Raw genomic sequence first — 18,524 nt, forward strand, 5'->3', positions numbered from 1 at the left:
ACAAGTCATAGTCCTGTGTTTGTTTCCAGCGTAGTTGAAAATTTGGAGTGCCTTATTTTTAAAACGTTATAATAATCATGGTATATTTCATTGTTAAAAATAAACTATATTTGTTAAAATGTACTTCTGTTGTAGGTATCCAGGTTGTAGCCATATTGGTCTAGAGGCAAAAGGAATCAGAATTCGTGGTACTGGTGATATATTTTATTAGACCAACTAAATAAAAGATATTACCTCTACCATGAGTTCTGATTCCTTCTGCTGTAGATACTGCAAGTGTAAAAATGGTATTATGACATTCCTGCTATTTATCTCAATGATTTCCATCAGAAATGTGTGAAGTTTGCTGTAATTGGACCTAAGAGGATTGCTCATGTTGTCAAGAGACTACAAGTTCCAGGCATGTTGTTTTAGGTGTATGGAATGGCTTTCAAATGGTGGAATCCTGCAATATGGATGAAATTTTGCTTTCTGGCATAGTGGTTGCACTGAATGGTATTTAATGGCAACTATTCTAACATGGCCTGGGGTCTTAAACTGTTTTTTTTTCCAAACTGATGTATCATCTCCACTAATAAAGGTCTTATAGGACACACAAGACTCTTAACGATGCTTGTGAGTCTCCATTGCTGTCAGTGCTTTAGCAGGGTAGTAACTCATTGGCACTTTGTCATGAAGTCTCTGGAATGGGTCTGAAAAGTAAAGCCAAAGTAGAATGGTAGCAGGAATTTTTTGGGGGTTTTTAAAATAGACAGCTATGATTCAGGGACTAGGTCTTTTGAATAAAAAGATGCTGCTTTCACATACTACTTGAAATAGAACTGTATTTTAAACCAAAGTATTGAATTTGGGAGTTGCTGTTTGTAAAGGTACAGTGGCTTGAAAATGTTGAGTTTTTCAGTTCTAAATTTCAAGACATTTCAGTTCTAAATTTCAAGACATTTCTATACTATATTTTGATAGTAAAATCTGAAGAAAGTGAACTCAACGGGCAGCAATGTTACCCTGGATTTTAGAACTAGTAGATCTCATCTTCTGTCACAGAATATTTTTATTCAGGGGTTGGAAGTGGGAAACCAGCTTTCCTATTTTTTTTCTACTCCTACTCAGTTTCTCAACTTTGTATGAGTTAGTCATTGAACTGTATGAAACTAGATAAAATAAAGAAAACATTTTCTCTGCATCCGTAGCAGAGGCTATAGCTCTGAAAAGGTGGCTTAGCACTTCCATAACCTCTGACTCCAGGGGTCTAGCCAGTGTGTTCCACCACTTCAGTGGTTTGGCTTTCTTTAAAACTTTGTTTGGCTTGTACTGCTTGAATATTTTTACATAATTCAGAGTATTTCAATAAATTATAGTTAGTACAATCCTTTGTAATTTGCCATCATTATGCAACTTTAAATAGGTTATTTGAAAAAGAAAATTGTACTTAAAACAAACAAGCAGGTTTAGGCAGACAAGTTTCTTTGGGTGAATCTGATATCTTTTATTAGACCAACTTAAATAGTTGGAGAACAAGGGGTTTTGAACCTGAAAGCTTGCTTAAAAGTTGTTCTCCAACCATTTAAGTTGGTCTGATAAAAGATATCAGATTCACCCAAAGAACCTTGTCTGCCTATGTCCTGAGGCCAACACGGCTACAACCTACACCCCTGTAAGCAGGTTTAGGTACATTCTTCGTTTTTCACCTTTTTATCATTAATCTTTAACCAGCCTGTGTGGATAGCAAAGTGTGATGACAGATACTTGAGAGAGAGTCATATCTAGCTCAGTAAAAATTGATTAACAGCAGTGTTTCTATATTTTAGTACTAAGTCAAAATATCATAGGAGCTTTCAGTTCTACAGCTGACTCTGGTCAGGGTGCTCCTTTGTCACCTACTTCTGTCTTTATTTATAACATCCACCAAAAGGGCAGAGTTAGGAGTGGCTTCATGAGTTGCATTAGCAGTCCCTGCAGCAGTTGGGAAGAAGCGGGGTAGGCAGGTGAGAAATGGATTTTCTATTAGAAAGAGTGTTTTTTTTTTATCACAAGGCAAGCCTTGTTTGTATTATATTTTATTGGCCCAACTGTATAGGTGTGAGAGTGATTGGGCAAGCTTTTGGGCATCAAGTGCCCTTCCTCAGGTCATCTGATTTAAAAAAAATTTTTTTTGATCACCACCTTCAGTGAAGTTGTATTTGCATTATCTAAACCAGGGGTGCCACACTCATCTGGCCCCCATCCCTGCCAGAGTCGAGGCAAAAGTCTGTGGGCTGAATGACCTGGCTCTTAGAGAAGAGTGAGTAAGAACTGGTAGTAGTCTGGGCAGAGGAGTTTTTCTGTACGTGTGGGATTCATCTGAATCCTGAACAGTGGTAGCATGGCCTAATGGGCTAAGCAAAGTGTTTAGGCCTCTCAGATTTTAATTCCACCACTGATACCATCTGCTGCTTAGTAGATGGGCTGCTAAGTGTGTCACTGTGTCTTTTTCACGTCAGGGAATAATTCTTTCCTTCCTCGTAGAAGTGTTGTGGTGATTAAAATGAAAAATGCTAATAAATGCTGAGTAGAATTACAGCAAAGAACATCCAGATGGAGTTCTTGAGTGTTCCCACACTCCTTTTGTTCAGCGCTGCTGTCTTCTCTGTGTCCCCATAAACCTACTGTTAATGTGAGCAGCTCCCAGTGGGACTGGAACGCCCCTCCAGCAACGAAAGTCTGCCCTTGTATAACACTTAAAACTTATGACTTCGAGTTTAGTGCACTCTGCAAATATGACCTCATTGGAGTCTCTTTTAGAAATGAGGGTGGACACAAGTGGATTCATCTGCAACAAGGCACAGTTGAATGCCTAACCAAACCCATTGTGAGACTGCCTTTCCACTTGTTCCACCTTCTGATGAAGCCCTTTGTATGTCACCTGCACAATGCTAATGCCAGTTGTCCAGCACATGATACCACTGAGGTCTGCTGGATAGCAGATTAATTAGGTTCAGCATAAAGTTTAGAATTGATACTGAGCAGTAGTGTAATGAACGGGGATGAGGGGGAGCAACGACCCCAGGGGTCAGTGACTGTAATGTTAGACTAGGGGCACCGCCAGTGACACTGCCCTGTGCCTTGCCACTGCCCAGGGTGTCTAGGAGTCACGTTACACCTCTGGTACTGAGCGATTGCTCCACATATCACTTTCCTTCTGCATTAGTGCCAGTATTCTCTTATACAAGGCAATGAGATAATACTGTTGGTCATCTCTGTTGGTCATCTCCAGGTTCTGTGGCAGACCAATAGATGGTTTTTTGAAGCTGGTTGTAAGAGAGAAAGACATTTAGTAAGTATGAAATGTCATCACTTCTGCTTCAGGAGGCCTTGTTCTTTTCCCTGTTATAATTTTATAGTGGTTGCAAATCAAAAAAAAAAATTCCCCCCACTGGAACTACCTGAGTTCATATCGAGAGGGATAGAAGGAAGGAAACTGCATGAATTAAATCTGTAAAAACTGACAGAAATCTCTTTAGGAGGAACCGTACTTGGTGATTGAATGACCAGAAAATATAGTTGTCTTTGTTCCTCACTCCTTCTTGGGATATTTATTATATAATGCAAGGGTGTTCAACTTGTTTGGTCCCATAGGCCCGCTCTGGATGACAGGGCTTCTTGCAGGCCGGATGACTCTCCTCTGATGGTGACGGCATACAAGCACAATTCCAGAACCCAGGGGAGAGCCCTGTGCCGACTGAAATCTCCACCCTCTTTTTCCTCTGTGACCAATTTTAGCAGCCAAATGTGACTAAAAACTGCAAATTTGGTGGGGCGAGCCCGGAGGGTCTCAGTGTAACCACTCACAGGCCTCATATAGCCTATGGGCCTCCGGTTGGACAGTCTAGATATAAGACAATGTACCTGTTATAATGCTCAGCATGTAGGATCTCAAAGAGTGTTACAGAGAAGGCAGACATCTTGGTCTTCACTTTAAAGATGCGGAAATAGAGGTGAAGTGACTTGAGCTCAAAGTCATACTGAAGTTCAATGGCAGAAAGAGAAGGAGAGCTCAGATCTCCTGACATCCCGTGCCAGAAACCTGACAGGAACATGAAAATGTGCTTTGCTTTCAGTTGCTGCTGTCATTAACGTATGCAGCTTAATGAATCGGTGTGTTTTTGACAAGCTCGGTAAGACCTGTAGCCAGATAATTTGGGGGGTAAATTGGGGCATATAGTTCAGAGTGTGCTTTTGTATCTGCAGAAATCCATGTTTATATGCATGTAAATAGGAGGTGTCTATGTACTGCCATGTATATCAGAACTGATCTTCCTGGGAATTCACTCATGGAAAGCTAGGTCCCTGTACATTGGGAATTTTTCCCAATATTAATAATTGGAGACTTCTTTGATAAATCGGGTCTAATATAACGCACACATCTGTTACATATCTTTTCCATCTTGTTCTACTGGAACTGGAAAGAAAACATTATCTCCCAGGTAGCTCTTTTATGAATAAAGGAATGGAAGCATATGCACACTGTAGGGAAAGGAAACCTAATTCTGTCTTTTGAAAGCATGTAGAAAATATCTTTGGGTATATACAGGCTTTTTTAGCAGATTTGTGGATGCACAGATTTCTATGTGTTGTCTTCTCTAGCCGGGGTGGGAGTGGTGGTGGCCCTCTTCCTGGTGTCTCTTGAGCATATATTAATAGACTTTACAGAAGAAGGAGATTGGGCATTGTGGTGCCCCTGCTTTACCTGTGGCAGGTTAGGATGTTAAGTCTTGTGTTGTGTCAGGGTTCAGTGTGGGGTTTTCCTAATTGGTTAGACCAGGGTTTTCCAACCTGTTGCCTTCAGACCCCTGTGGGTCCACAGACTATGTCTAAGGGGTATGTGAAAGATGACTATGATCAATCAGATGTATGTGAATACCCACACTTAGGGTCTGCACTTCCATTTGAAAATTTTTGAGGGTCCTCAAATGAAAAAACATTGAAAACCACTGGGTTAGATGATGGATTTCTGTGGGATGGTTTGGATAGGGATGATCTTGCCTTGGGCAGGGGGTTGGAGTAGATGACCTCCGGAGGTCCCTTTCATTCCTGCTTCTCTATGATTCTTCTTATTGAATGGGTTAAAAGAGGTCATGCTGAACTCAGAATCTTTGATTTTTTTTCATTGAATTTCTGAACTTTTGTAGTGATCGCCATCTTAAAATGCTTTGCAGATGTTCAAGGAATCAAAACTCGTGGAAGCGGTAATATCTTGCAGATGTTCATTCATCCTTAAAATAACCCAGGAGGAAGGTGTAATGTTTATCTCATATATTACAGGGTAGAGAAAATGACAAAATATATTGCATGGGGTAGAGTTAGAGTCTCATTACTTGTTCTCATGTTTTAATGTCATAGCGTCAAGGGGGCACTAGGGTTGATGTACATCTTCTTGAAGAACTTTTTCTGTGCAGTAACCTGTTTCACATGTAACACTTTTGGTCTTAAGTGGGGAAAGGCAAGGGTGACATTTTGAGGCTCGGGAAGGGAGTTGCCATAGACCAGCACGATAACATTGTGAAGTACAGCAGGGCGGTCCAACTTCCAAGTGGCTGGGTGGGCACTTCCTCACTATGCTGCATCCTGAGTGCTCCCCAATATACCCTGCCTCCCCTTCTGCTCTCTACAGGTTTCCCCATGAGATGAAGACATGCAGTGGAAGCTGGGCAGGGAGGGGGAGCCCTGAGACCCTGGCTACTGCTGCTGCTGCACCTGGAGCAACAGAGGTAGCAGTGGCTGGATGGGAGTGTGGACACTGAGTGCAATCCACAGGTCACTGGTTAGACAGCTCTGAAATGCAGAATTGAGTGTTAGAGGATTTTTCATATAATGGAGGCAGCTGACGAAAAGGCGAGGAGAGACACAAAGGGCAAACCCGAGTCCAGCCCAGCTTCAAGCAAAGAATAAGCCGTGTGAAAAATGAACAAAGATTTATATCCCCAAGAAGGTGGTCCCATCTTTTCTGCTCAGGAGGTGTTTTAGGAGATATTATGCAGCATCATTTGTTTCCTGTGGCATTGGGTTATGCAATTCTAGGGAAACAGGAATGCAAAACCCTGGAAGAAAAGAGCAGTGTTTCAGCAGATCCAAAAATACCTTATACACTGGCAGCAGAAACATTTATATGCATAGTGCTTACATAATAGCTTGTTTTCTACTTCTTGTTCCCCAAACTGCTGCTTGTAAGGATGATCAGACTAGCAGATGTCAGAGGGCTCAATCTAGTTCCCGTTGGCTACAATGGGAGCCGGATCAGCCTTGATCCAAATTATTCATAAGGATGATTTTGGTTTGTATTCTCCTCAGTATCAGAGAGAAGGCTGATACTTGCTTTTCTATCCAGCTTAGCTATTCACATTCTCCTGTAATCTGAGGCCAGCAGCATGGGGTTTACTTTAGAGCATTGGCTTTATCATTATGGATGGGATGAAATTCAGCTCTCTGGAAAGAGCAAACATACAGCCTAGCCACCTTTTGAATCTCATAGAATCATAGAAAATGAGGGTTGGAAGGGACCTTAGGAGGTTGCATCTAGTCCAACCCCCTGCTCAAAGCAGGACCATCCCCAACAAGATCATCCCAGCCAAAGCTGTCTAGCTGCATCTTAAAAACCTCCAGGGATGGAGTTTCCACCACCTCTCTGGGTAACCTGTTTCAGTACTTCACCACCCTTCTAGTGAGAGAGTTTTTCCTAATATTCAACTTAAACCTCCCTTGCTGCAACTTGATTCCATTGTTCCTTGTTCTCTCATCTGCCATCACTGAGAACAGTCCAGCTCCATCCTCTTTGCAACCCACCTTCAAGGAGTTGAAGGCTACTATCAAATCCCCCCTCAATCTTCTCTTTTGCAGACTCAGTAAGCCCAGTTCCCTCAGCTTCTCTTCAGAAGTCATGTGCCCCAGCCCCTGAACCATTTTCATTTCCCATGTTGGACCTTGTTTGGATTACAAGGGGTGCATAATAAACCTTGCGGTGGCCCTCTGCACAGGCATGGATTTCAGCCAGTTTCTCATTTGCTTGTCTAATTTGTATTAATACTCATAGAACAAGTTCAGCCAAGAAGCACAAAGTGAGCAGTGTTTTGGCCACCAACACTGTTGCAACGCATCTTTGGCTGTTGCCAATAAATTCTGTAGCACAGTAACTCCAATGTGGAGGTCCCAAATGAATGATGTAGGTCAGGGGTGTCAAACATACAACCCATGGCCCACAGAATTGTTTTGTCTGGCCTGCTAGTAGTCTGATGGGCTACTGGAAGTTTGGGGGGCATGGCATACCACAGAATTTGGGGTCCCTGGATCCCGATGGGTATGGCCATTAACAGCAGCCTTCCAGACTCGTCCCTCCACCCAAATGTAGCCTTGCCCTGGACCCCTGCTGCCACCCAAATCTAGCCCTGCGCCACTGCCCATTCCCAAACCCCACTACTACCTGGGAGGAACTCATGCAGTTCAGATCCTCCTCGGGGCCCAGGGTGAAACCTGGGCATCCCTGTTAAGTGGGACAAAAATGATTGTATAAATAGATGAACAAACACTTCCTCTGGGTGTTTAAGGTTTGGGGAATAGTCACATCCAGCATGTAACTGCATGCAGGCTCTTGCGTGTTTAATGATTGAGGCTGTTTAAGTCCCTGCACTACCCTTTGCATGCATAGAGCCAGAACAACCACTGTTCTGTAGCTCAAAAATGGTCGTGCTGCCAGCAGCAATTCATCAACTGGTAAACATTATTCTTGTATTCATTTTACAAAGCATTAAAAAATATAGTCCAGTCAATACGCTATTGTGGCTCCGTAGGAATAATCTTGTTGTAGTTTAGCAAGCATGGAGACCAGGTTTGATGGGTACCAACAGTCAATATTACATTAGATCGTTTTTTCCAAAAATAAATCTATTGGTTTTATGCACAATGAAGTGGGAAGAGTGTGTATGTGTAAAGAGTTCAACCATATTCATATCAGACTTTTGATATACTAAAGAGAAAAGCCTGAGGTGAAATCTCCCTTGGGACCTTCAGACAAAGGTTCCTTAGTTGTTTTATGGGTCTGTACTAGTGTTTTGGTATTGTCAGAGTGGTAAATGAATATGGAGCCTGATCAGCTCTCTTCCTGAACACTTGTACCAGGAAGTAGAGTAAGGCAGGGGGTCAGCAACCTGCAGCCTGGATCTGGCTTGTGACAGCACAGGAGATCAATACACAGCTCGTCTTGGTATGTCCTTCTCTGCTCTGCACCAAGCCATTGATCCCCTCCATGGCTCCTTCCCCTCTGCTGTCCCCATTCTTGTTCTTGCTCATCCCCTGCGGCACATGCTGCTTACCATCTGTACCAAATTTGCCCCTCCCCACAGTTGTTGGGGATGTGGCCTGTGGCAACAGGAGGCATCAGTGGCCCATGGTGGCAGATGAGTCACGAACAGTGGCTTGCTGCTTTAGAGGGAACAAAGCACCACCACCGCTTCCGGTGAGCACTTATATCCCTGCTCCCCAAGTTCTGCTAGGGGAGAAGATGCATCTTTTCTTCACCACTACCAGCCAGTAGTTGGGCATATGCTTTACCAGGTACAGACCTACTGCTGTTTATTCGTTCCCTGGAGCTGAGTGGGGGGAAACATGCCCATCTCCCAGGGCTGCTCCAAAGACAGGGAAATGCAGTTTTGCTTTTCATGTGGACCAGATGGCAGTGGCTTACTGTAGGCTCAAATCTGGCAGAGTAGCCTGTGGTTTTCTGTGTCTAACAAGGCTAAGTTTTACTGCACATTTCTGTTGATTTTCCCCTCCTCCATGTGATGAATTCAGGTATAGTATTTATGGGAAGTTTCTTCCTCCTGAACCCTTGTACCATTTGCTTAATTAGGAAAGCAAATGGACTCTGCTACTTATTTTTTTCCCCCTTCTCAATTCGTTGTTGCTTATTTGGATGGATAAGGAGTACAGCAAGGCACCTGTCCCATCGTGTGTGCTCAAAATAGACATTTAATCTACAAACAAACCGAAATAAACTCCCAAGCCCTGGCTGAAACCACAGAGAGCAGGAGGAGCACCCAGCCCTTCCCTACACTGTACTCTTCAGGCAGCATCTCCCAATCCAAAAACCCCTGCGAAGGAGGGGCCTTGCAGCATTCCCAGAGGTCAGCACAGCCATGCTATTTCAGACCAAAGGGTGGGAGTGAGTGCCAATGCTCTGAGGCATTCAGAGGGGGTGCCCTGGCAGCAGGCCCCTCTCTTGGACACTGAAGGAGCTCCCAATCTGAATTTTAGCAGTATGAGACAGGTATAGAAGGCCTCGTCTCCTGCCACATTGAGCTTTTTACAGGCCAGTATCTGAAACTGCCTGGCAGTCAGCAGGCAGCTGGAGCAGGTGATTGAACTCTAGGATGATATACTGAAGGGGAGGTTACTACACTCGACCAGGAGGTCACTGCATTTAGCTTCAGCTTCTGGATGGACTGAAAGTACAACCCTAAGTCAACAGCATGGCAGGCAACTCATCTTGAGGGAATATGCACATGAATCACAGTAGCAAGTTACATGGCAGAAAGATACAGCTGCCTGACTAAACGTAACACAGCTGGGGAGTAACAGGGAGCCCATTTGGGCTAATGGGGGAGGTCAGGAAATAACAGGTTCAGGCACAAGTGATGATTGTACTGGGCACATGTCCTCACTCAGATGGAACAGATGTAGTGTTTGCTACAACTCTGACTACTAGGGCATTTATACACATACTTTTCTGCCCTGCAACACACCAGTGATCCTCCGCTTCGGAGCAGACTCAGTTAATCTGGGATGACAAGGTCCAATGATCACAAACTCCTTGAAGACAGTTTTAGGCTGGAACATAAGGAAAAACTTCTTTACTGTCTGAGCCCCCAAGGCTTGGAACCAGTGGCGATGTGTAGGGGGTGCACAGAGGTGCATATGCACCCCCTGACAGCACTGGTGCATCCCCTGACTGCAGCGTTCCCAGGCAAGTGGGGCAGGTGAGAGAGATGGTGCTTCCCCTGAGAGTGCCAGCCAGGGAGTGCAGCAGGAGTAGCAGTCCCCTCACAGCTGATCCCGCCGACCCAGAAGTGCCTGTGGGATCAGCTGCAGGGGGACCTCCCCTCCCCAGTCACTGACTGTCCGCTGGGGGGGAAAAGTGCCCCGCCTGACTTAGGAGGCACCAGGTGCCCATGCCTGGAACAGACTCCCCACAGAGGTGGTGCAAGCACCTACTCTGGACATTTTAAAGAAATATTTGGACACTTATCTTCCTGGGATCCTTTGACCCTAGCTGACTTCCTGCCCCTTGGGCAGGAGGCTGGACCCGATGACCTTGCGAGGTCCCTTCCAGGCCTGGTGTCTATGAAATCTATTAATTGAGTCTGCTCTGCATGCAAGCTGAGGCGAACTGTGTGTTGCCACGTGCAATTGTATAAGTGGTGAAATGCATGTCAGCGTGCAGAAAATGGCAGTGGCATGCTTTTTAACTAAAGCACCTCCAATGTGTTTTAGTTCAAAAGCACTCTGCCACCATTTTCTCAGTGCTGATATGCATTTCGCCACTTACACAACTGTAAGCATCACAGCACTGGGTGCTTTTATGTGTAAAAATGCCCCTAGTGTCTACCAGCCACTTGCGTTCTCCAGTGTCATTAATGTGAGCTGGAGGAATTTGAGGAGTGCCCTCAGTTCCTTTATACGTTTAGAAGTGCCAGGATAAGGGTACTTGTGATCGTCTAATGTCAGGTGTGGTTTTTAAAGGAAATTACTTCAAGATACACAGAACATTTTCTTGGTTTCAAGAAGTTGAATGGGTGGGTTTGCACTCAAAGCAGCCTCTACAATATACCCATATTATATCTGTGGGACACGATGGGGTTTGTGTTTTATTGCTGTCTTTTTTTAGCACAGCTTCTAAAAGGGAGAGGATTCCTTATGGTCTGTGGATGGCATTTGCCTGGTTGTGCTGTGCACTCGTACCAGATTACTGCTCTTGTCACCCCGAAGCCTGGTATGTTTGGCTTCTGAAGGCAGTTGGGGTATGTGGCTACTGTAAAATGTGCACCCCTGTGCATGTGTGTGAGAAGCACATTTATGAGATGGAAGCTTCCCAGAGCAGGGGTGGGATTTGGCTCTTGGGTTTTTCCCAAATATGAATTGGAAGATTAACTCTTTGATTTCTTTGTAGCTGAGCTGCCTTGTCTAATGCTTTTAACTGCAGATAAGGCCACCTAATGTGCTCAGAGAGATCCAGGCCGACTTTTCCATAAACAGAGGTGCCTGTTGTGTTCATGCTGAGTTCCTGTGGTTGGGATGGAGGAAGGTGAGTTTGGGGGAATGGGGAGCATTTCCAGTAGCTTGTGCTGCTACAGAATCATGCAGTGTTTCAGAAACTGCCTTGTAGACTTAAAATACCTTCCTGCTTAGCTGCAGAGAATAAGTACAGTTGGATTAAAATAGCCTAGCTGAGATCAGAGGTTCTGTCTTGCAATCTGCTGCTGCTGTAGCAGGCGGTGAAATCAGAAGAGCCTGAACAGACGCAGAGTCCTCCCTCACACTTGCCCACAGCTCAGAGCGGCTGTCTTGAAGACTGTTACTGCAGAAGCATTGTTCAGAGCTGAACACCAGAACACCCCCTGATTAGGCTGCCTTGTGTAATGGTTCAGAGTACCCTACCCTGCTGCAGTATGATTGGCAGAAAAATCAGGTTCACATTATTTGCAGACCACTTAGCAGCATGGGCTAGCAAAGACATGTATTTCTTTTGCCTTTCTCACCTATTCAGATGAACAAGTCTTCAGACTGAGGCTAGGCTGAGGCAAACTAGTGATAACCTCGATAGATCAACATGGTGGTTGTCAACCTTTTTAGAGTCAGGGCACCCCTTCCTAATTCTTCTGAACTGGGTAGCACGCTGGTTGAGAACCACTGTTGTCCTGCCTCTGCTTACCAGGTACCTCCATATTCAATAAGGAGTTTACCAGACTGTCAGCATTGTCCTTTTCCCACAGCAGCAGTGCAGTTGTTGACTCCTGTCCCCAATCATTAAAAAAAACCCCCAAAACAGCACCCCTCCCTTGACAGGTTTGATTTTCCTGTCATCTACACAAGAAATTCTTTGTTAGTTGCAGTGGAATTACTCCTGATGTATACTGCACTAACTGAGACAAGAATGAAGCCTAGACAGCAAAATAAAATGAAGCTATTCTACTTTTTCTCTTCATGAGAGATTTCCGTGGATATGAATGGGATTCATGAGTGATGGTGCCTCCTGAATCTGGGGGGGCACCCACAGAAGCCACCAACGGTGGTGGCCCTGTCATGGGGGGGACCAGCCCTACCGACAGCATCAGTGTTGGCCATCAGGGCGGGTACGTGCACCCACTACAAGTCACCTATGATGGGATTGTTGCAAGTGAAATAAGGGTAAAATACTGAATTAAATTAATTTAAAATGCCCTGATTTGTCCTAGATTGTGTAATACATGTTTCAGCTCTTGGATTTACAGAAAGAAAGAGGTTGTGTGACCTCTTTAGAAGGGTTGACTGTGTTTGAGTGGGAACAAGTTTTGCTATACTAAACATTAATGAGAGATCTTGATCAATTGATTGATTGATCGACCTGTCATAAGGATACAAATACCAGGTGCTCTATCAGCAGATCAATGAATGCTCCTGTTTTTAGGGCACCTTTCTGTAGTGAGGTGCTGTGGCTATTGCAGACAGGTTATGACAAGAAAACCTGTTTCCCCACGTACTCCCCCCCACATATTCCTCCTGGAAACAGAGGTGCATGGGACAGTTTTTTACCTGTTCTGAGCACCTGTTTCTGGGAGACACTGGGCACATCTACACATTCATTAATGCTCTTTTGCTAATGCGCATTAAATTGAGTACCTCCATTGTGAGGTATTAGAAAAAGGCACATTAGCCTATTTTAATGCACATTAGCGAAAATGCATGGGGGGCGGGGTTTGTGATGCTTTAATGCACGTTAAAATAAGTTAATGCTCATTAAAGCACATGTGTCAATGCACCCATTATTTGGAGTCAAACTGGGAAGCTCTGTGGCAAGAGCATACTCTCCTGCCACAGCTTTTCCAAATTTGACTCTGCAGGATGTACACAGCTCAGTTCTACCAAGGGTGGTGATGGTCCCTTGTGTAGTGGCACTCTGAAAGGAACTTGTGGGATCCTGGGGTGCCACAGCACCCCAATTAAGAACCAGGACCACTGGCTTAATATCAGTGACTGTAAAGATGCTAATGGGGCTCCTTGCTAAAGAAGTCCCTGTGCAGAATGCTTTCTATTCAGTTAATTTGGGCAAATCCTGTTTCTCCACAAAACATACATATTGCAGAAAAGGACCTCAGAGTTACAGTGGACAATAAGCTGAATCTGAGCCAGCGGTGTGACCTTGTTGCAAAGAAGGCCAAGAAGGAGCCTGTAAATTTCTCTTCCTCCCAATTTAAGGCAAATGACAAGCTAGAAGAAAATCATATATTCCTGTAGAGAGAGACTTTACAAAGGAAAGGACAAAACTATAACTCTTTTCCCCAGAAAACTGAGCCTGGTGCACTGGGCAACAGGAGAGACATTCTCTTGATCAGTTTGGTTGACCTATTATTCAAAAAGTTAAAATCTTAGGGTAGCTGCCTTCGCTGTGCCAGCGCTGATGTATTAGGAAAAAAAACCTCCCCAACTGTTATAGATAACATGGACTACATGTTCCTCCGTAAGTGCTATTGGCCGCTTACAGATGTGAAAAAAACCTAAAACAAACAGCGCTTTACTTTTGGCTTGGCTCACCCCCGCACTAAGCAGCCCCAGAAGAGGCATCGTATTAGTTTACCTGGCTTGCCCAACATGTGTATAGATTGCTTGCTTCTGTGGAGCTTTTTGGCACTTTTATCAGTAGCTATTTGAATCAGCTATTGGATAAAAGTGCCAAAAAGGCCCCACTGAAGCACATGATCTATATAGTTGTTGGGCAAAGTGGGTCAAAATAATGGTCTTCTTCCAGTTGAGCGTTGTTTGTTTTTTTTGGGGTTTTTTTTTTTGGGGGGGGGGGGGGGGTTCATGTCTGTCAGCAGCTTTATTAACAGAAACTTATGAGGTTGTTTAGTAAGTCTAGAGAGAATAGTCAGGTTTGCATAATTAAAAAAGAAGTTATATTGATTGCCATCCATGTCAACAGTAGGTTTTACTGTTAACATAAAACAGATTTTAAAAATTTCAGTTTCCTGGCAAGACATGACTGGCATCTTCATACCTTTCTGGTAGAAGTATGAATTTGAGAAATTCATCCAATTTTAGAATAGGCAATGCCTACACTTCTTCCTTTTTTTAATGTATTAGAACAATGGGTGCAATCGACCTCTGAAAATGAGGCCAATTCTATTAGTACCCAAATATGGATTTTGATGCCTAGTTTGTGTCATCCACTTTGAAAATGTCTGTAGCCATTTTTATGCCCACTTTATTACATCTGTAAAATGGGTCTACACCTCCCCCCCTTTACATAGTGTCAACAGCAGCAGCAGTCCCTCAATATGAGGCTGACAGTTATATAGCATAGTGCTCGACTCTTAAGATGTTTGTGCCCTGTAAGTACAAACATTATTAGGCAACTTTTTTTTACTCAGAACAGCCAAGACAGAAGAGACAAATGGACTGGAAGTCAGGAGACCTGGGTTTTGTTCTTGATTCTCTACCACTGTTATGCTGTGTGACTTGGGCAAATCACTTCCCCACTCTATGGATACTTCTGTTTAGATTGTAAGCACTGTAGGGCAGGAGCTATACAATGAGGCGCTGATCTTGGTTGGAGATGCTGCATGCTAACCTAATATAAATAACATCAGTGGTTAAATGAACTGCTTAGGAGGCAGTACGGGCGAGTAGCTTTACCACTGACTTGTGAACCAAAAGATTTGGCTTTAACATCAAACAACTGTAAAGTACCAAGTTGACCTTCCAGTGCTGAGGCAGTATCTAATGTTGAGGCTATCCATCATCCAGTGGTGTACCACATCATACTGCTGCTAGGCCTAAGGACAGAAAACAATAATGGCTTCATTTTCCAAGCAGTGAGTGGACATTCGTTTTGGGTACATGTGGTGCTGTTTCAGGCAATCAGAGCTTAGAAAGTGATGAAAATATGATATCCACATCTTGATATGGAAAGCTATTAGTTCATGGTTGGCCCTGATGGCTCAGTTGCGGTTAAGGAGAGTTTTACCGTGAACCTTAGTACACCCATGGTTTTCCCAAAGTGTGCAACTTGTACTCCATATCCTTCTGGGCTGTATGCTGTGTTACACCTTTGTACATACCAGTACTGCTATGCAAGTAAAGTGGTAGACTGTCCAGACAGAGCTGTGATTATGCACATCTTTTTTAATACTGCATGGTACTTGGTGTGTGGCAGTCTCTTTGTATGAAAACCTTAACACTAATGGTTTGAATGTACTTCAGCAGAAGGTAGTAATTGCCATCTCAGAACAGAGCAGTGGCTCATTTTGTGCCTGATAGCAGCTCAAACCAAGAAACCCAAGGGAAGGGAGGCTGCTGTACAAATAAAGGGCTGTATTTGAAATATGTAGGAAGCAGCCTGTGTTGGAGAGAAAAAATGTTGTATCTTGCAAACTCTCCATGTCTCATGTCCTTCTGGCTCCCTGCACCTGCACTAGCTGGGCCGTCTTTTCCTAATCAATAGATTAAGAGGTATCAGATAAATTCACGCACATTTTCAAGCCTGTATTGCACACACTAGTTTTTTTAGGATTGTATCCATGCAGATATACTGTTTGCTTTAAAATCACGGAGTTGATACTGCTTATGTGCTTTCTGTCGACATGCAGAACATGGTGGTTATTTGTCTTACAGACACACACCAGCATTGTGTGAAATGATAATAGGGTCATTTTATTGTTCTTAGAGTGATAGTTTTGTTCTGTGCACGCATTTGGTGGTGGTTACTTTAAACTCTCCCACATGCAGCACCATGAAACACTTCCTGAAACTAGCAGACAGATGTGGCCAATTATAGTGACATAAGTGAACTCAGATTCTCATTCGAGGCCAGATTCAACTCCAGTTAAGGGCAAAGGGATGACTGCAGTAGGAGATAAATACTAGATTAACCACCCAAAAGTGGTGCTCATTGTTTTTCACTGCAGGCTAGCCTTTGGCAGGCTACCACACTAAGTCAACTACCCACAGACTAACCAACCACAGTACTTGTGGCGGCAGGACTCTCTACCCACTATGATCCCACAAGCCCCAAGGTGGACAGCTGCCAATTCCATGCACGTTGCATATGGTTGAGGAAAACAGCCTAGAGCTGAAGGACCCCTTCCCCCCTACCAAACCTGCAAGTCTCATAAGCCACTTATTCCTCAGCCTTTTATCCTGCTCCATCTGTCTGATTTAAAGCCTGGAATCTGGGTAACACAACTGAGTCTTAATGCACAGTTTCCATGAAGCAGTGCATTTTGAAAATTATGTAGCACTAAGCTAATTTTGGCATCCTCTAAGTCTGCAGTTTCCTTTAGCTTCAGATTCTCCTGATTTCTGAGCCACTATTTTTTAGGAGACTGCTTTTCCTCACTCCCTTGGTCTCTGGTACAGGCTTTGTTGTAGGTAGAGCTGGGCATGCTCCCTGTGTTTAGGTTCCTTAACACAGCTTCCATTGCAAAAAACCCCAAAATTTTGTGACTTCTTTTTTGAGAAGCTCAAACATTTCCATTGTTTGCAGCGGTCCTTTGAAGACCAGAAGGAACAATGTTCTAGAGCCTCAGAAGTTCCTTTTCTTTGTTTTTCTCGTGAATTTAAATTCAAATTTTGCAGTGTTTTATTTCCTTTTTCTTGCTGACATTGGTTTTCATAGCCTGTAAACTACAAACTAATATTGAACGTATTGAATTCAGGCCATAATAATGCTACTGCTGCTACCACACAGCTAATTGCACTGGGAACCTCAGAAGTGAACAGTTTCCCTAGGGCAGAGAGAGAAAGAGAACCAGGCTCTCCCTGACTAGGTCCCTAGATAGAAGTATTCCTTCTGCTGAAAGGACAGCATTGTCCTGCTCCCAGTCCATGCAGTTGGTTTTGTAGCTCAAGCTGTGCTGCAGATTCAGGGTTCAAACCCAGTTGATGCTGCATGATAACAATCAGAATAAATGCAGTTTGTTTTTACCTTTTTCCTTCAAAAAAATGACGGAATTATAGGCAAAATCTTGTTAATAAAGCATTGCTAACATTGAAAAATCAGGCACTCAGTGAGGAAAAGCCAGGATAAAGGTGACCTAGACAATCTTCATTCAACTGTCATGGGTGCATGCTGCCTTTTATTACACGATCACATGCCTCCTATGGCACTGTTAATGTTTTACATGGATGCTGTGCTGAAGAGGATTTTCAGATGTCGTAACTTTCAATTCTTAACACACTAATTAGTCACATAAATGTTGTTTAATTTTCAAAAAGATTTCAATGACTGCCACAGGGTCCCCAGTTTGAATTTATCATTTTTCTCTTCTGCTTCTGTGGTGTCTAGATCCCACTCAGACCTTTGTTTGAACACCCTCCAGTTTTCTGCTGTTACCTGACATCAGAAGAGAGGTGGGGGTTGCAAAACTTCCAGGACTACCTGTCCTTTTAGTTAGACCAGTGATTCTCAACCAGGGTGCCACGGCGTCCCGGGTTGCCCTGAGATCTTCTTCAGGAAGAAGAAGGTATCAGGGTGCACAGCATTGTCACATTTACAAGCACGATTCACAAGATAAACCTAGAAATGTCAAATAAACCCCCCCCATAGTTGTGGCCTTTCTGAATTCTTTGTAACAGAAAAACTGTTCTATTATTTATCTGTAGTTAAAAAAAAGTGCAAACTAATAGCTGGCATTTTCTCAGGAGTGCCTTAAGTCCATCCAAGGGTGTCTCCATTTGAAAGAGGTTGAGAACCATGGCCTTAGACTTCCACGCTGCAGGCAGATCACTTACAGAGGCCTTTGTCCTTCCACGTGGCTGTAAAGCTCCACTTGCTCTCTGTTGCCAACTTTTTTTTTAGTTTGGAACTCAGATTCTTTAAAGGTCTTTCTCATTTGCACTCCTGGCACCATGTAGCAATCACTAGGTTCAGTAAGCACAGGCATACATAAATGGGAAAAACAACAAATCTTAATCATGGGGCAGTAAGCAACCTCTGCAGCCCCTGTATGGCTCTAACTGACCTCTGGGAGAAGCTTTTGTCTGGGTCATAGGCAATAGATATGCTTGAACCAGTTGGTGAATTTTGTTTAATACTAGGGTTGTTTGTATGATGTGCTGAACATGTGTTTAATCTTGCCTAGGGCAAGGTTAATGAACTGCATTCCAGATACCTGCCTAGCCCAGAAAATGTGTTTGATGTGGAAAACTATCATGGAGCAATCTGGAGCTATCAATTTTGACTCAAAGGCTGTCTCAACATCATGGAAAAATGAATTTTTTGTGAGGGTGAGACTAACCTTGCT

The 18,524-nt window shown here is 43.7% G+C and overlaps 1 protein-coding gene across 3 annotated transcripts in view; it reads left to right on the plus strand.

The window, feature by feature from the left end:
* The window catches only part of MAP3K13 (mitogen-activated protein kinase kinase kinase 13), a 144,475-nt gene that overhangs the window by 61,764 nt on the left and 64,187 nt on the right, over positions 1-18,524 (plus strand). Inside the window, exons 3-5 of one of the 3 annotated variants that reach the window (XM_019503794.1) lie at positions 3,254-3,313; positions 17,567-17,631; positions 18,363-18,507. The exons of the other annotated variants lie outside the window; for them this stretch is intronic. The gene's annotated coding sequence lies outside the window, so the exon portion shown is untranslated. The remainder of the gene's footprint in view (positions 1-3,253; positions 3,314-17,566; positions 17,632-18,362; positions 18,508-18,524) is intronic. 3 annotated transcript variants of the gene reach the window in all.

The sequence above is a fragment of the Gavialis gangeticus genome, unplaced genomic scaffold, assembly GCF_001723915.1.
Source record: "Gavialis gangeticus isolate Ggan-Ray unplaced genomic scaffold, GavGan_comp1, whole genome shotgun sequence".
Lineage (NCBI taxonomy): Eukaryota > Metazoa > Chordata > Crocodylia > Gavialidae > Gavialis > Gavialis gangeticus.